Genomic DNA, 2140 nt, shown 5'->3' on the forward strand with positions numbered 1-2140 from the left:
TCCACAAACATTGATTAAAAATACAATTGCAACCAGTAATCTCTGTACGAGATTTGGAATAGGAATTAAAATCCATGGAGAAGAAATAAAAACTTTGATGTTTGCCGATGACATTGTAATTCTGTCAGGGACAGCGAAGGTTCAAATGGTTCAAATGGCTCTGAGCACTATAGGACTTAACATCTGAGGACATCAGTCCCCTAGAACTTAGAACTACTTAGACCTAACTAACCAAAGGACATCACACACATCCATGCCCGAGGCAGGATTCGACCTTGCGACCGTAGCGGTCGCGCGGTTCCAGACTGAAGCGCCTAGAACCGCTCGGTCACAGTGGTCGGCGACAGCGAAGGACCTGGAAGAGCAGTTGAACGGAATGGACAGTGTCTTAAAACGAGGATATCAGATAAACATCAACAAAAGCAAAACGACGATAATGGAATGTAGTCTAACTAAATCAGGTCATGCTGAGGGAATTAGATTAGGAAATGATATATGAAAATAGAAACTGTTCTTGAAAGAACAGATACCATTGATGACCGTGCAGCTTCTCTAGAATAAATTTTAATTAATTGAAACCCTCAGCTGCCGACAGGTTTTGTTGACATACCTTAATGGGGACAGGTGAAAATGTGTGCCCCGACCGGGACTCGAACCCGGGATATCCTGCTTACATGGCAGACACTCTATCCGTGTGAGCCACCGAGGACATAGATGAATAGCGCGACTGCAGGAACTTATCCCTTGCACGCTTCCCGTGAAACCCACATTCCCAACTGTCCACAATCTACATACGTAATGTTCCTAATAGAACTTTGCCCATCCACTCGTTACTCGCGCACGCTTAAGTTGAGACTCTTAGGAAATGAGACACTTAAAGTAGTAGATGAGTTATGCTATTTGGGGAGAAAATAACTGATGATGGTCGGAGTAGAGAGGATATAAAATGTAGACTGGCTATGGCAAGGAAAGCATTTCTGAAGAAGGGAAATTTGTTAACAACTTAAATCTTTAAGTGTCAGGAAGTCTTCTCTGAAAGTATTTGTATGGAGTGTATCCACGTATGGAAATGAAACATCGACGATAAACAATTTAGACAAGAAGAGAATAGAAACTTTCGAAATGTGGTGCTACAGGAGAATGCTGAAGATTAGATGGGTAGATTGCGTAACTAATGAGGAGGTACTGAACAGAATGGGGGAGAAGAGGAATTTATTGCACAATTTGACTATAAGAAGGGATCGGTTCGTAGGACATGTTCTGAGGCATCAAGGGATCACCAATTTAGTATTGGAGGGCAGCCTGGAGGGTAAAAATCATAGAGAGAGACCAAGATGTGAATACGCTAAGCGGATTCAGAAGGATGTCGGTTGCAGTAGTTAATCGGAGATGAAGAAGCATCGGAGATGAAGAAGCATGATAGAGCAGCATGGAGAGCTGCATCAAAGCAGTCTCTGGACTGAAGACCGCAACACACAATCTCTGTTTCAGAAAACAAACTGTTAGTTGCTTAGACGACGGCAGTTTCAAAGTTCACCATCAGATACGCAGGGTTCTATCCAGGCATGTTACTTTTAATAGCTTTAAAAAAAAGTTCATATTTCTCGCATTTATTTGACAACAAGGCGTCAACATCTAGACGTGTTTGTTTCTTCCCAAGAACTAAAAGTATTCAGGTCGGCGTGGAGCATATGGTAAACAACTGTCCACACTGCTTGCTCGAACTCTTGAACGTTCCTTTCACAAAGAATGATTCACAGTTTGACTGACACGTTTATTCCATTTCGCTGGCAAACACCAATATCTGTCGTTCGGTCCCCTGTTATCATTTGTAAGTAAAAAATTGCTACCATCATTCAACAACAAATTATTTTCTTGGAAGAATATTCTTCCAGAAACGGTGGGATCTTGTGACGTTCGCATATATTTTCGCCCAATGCCATGTAACGATTGTTTCGCACTTTTGTGTGATGGTAATGATGTTACTAAGTCGTAGCCTCGATTGAAGAGCTGCCCTACTTCCTCAATGTAAACTGGCGAAACTGTAGCGTCTGTTTCTTTTGCTCTCTTCTTTGAGTTGACAAGATATTTTCACACTTTATTTGCTGCTCCATCTGAAATAAAACATGGCTACCATCCC

Source organism: Schistocerca serialis, chromosome 8 (assembly GCF_023864345.2).
Source record: "Schistocerca serialis cubense isolate TAMUIC-IGC-003099 chromosome 8, iqSchSeri2.2, whole genome shotgun sequence".
NCBI lineage: Eukaryota > Metazoa > Arthropoda > Insecta > Orthoptera > Acrididae > Schistocerca > Schistocerca serialis.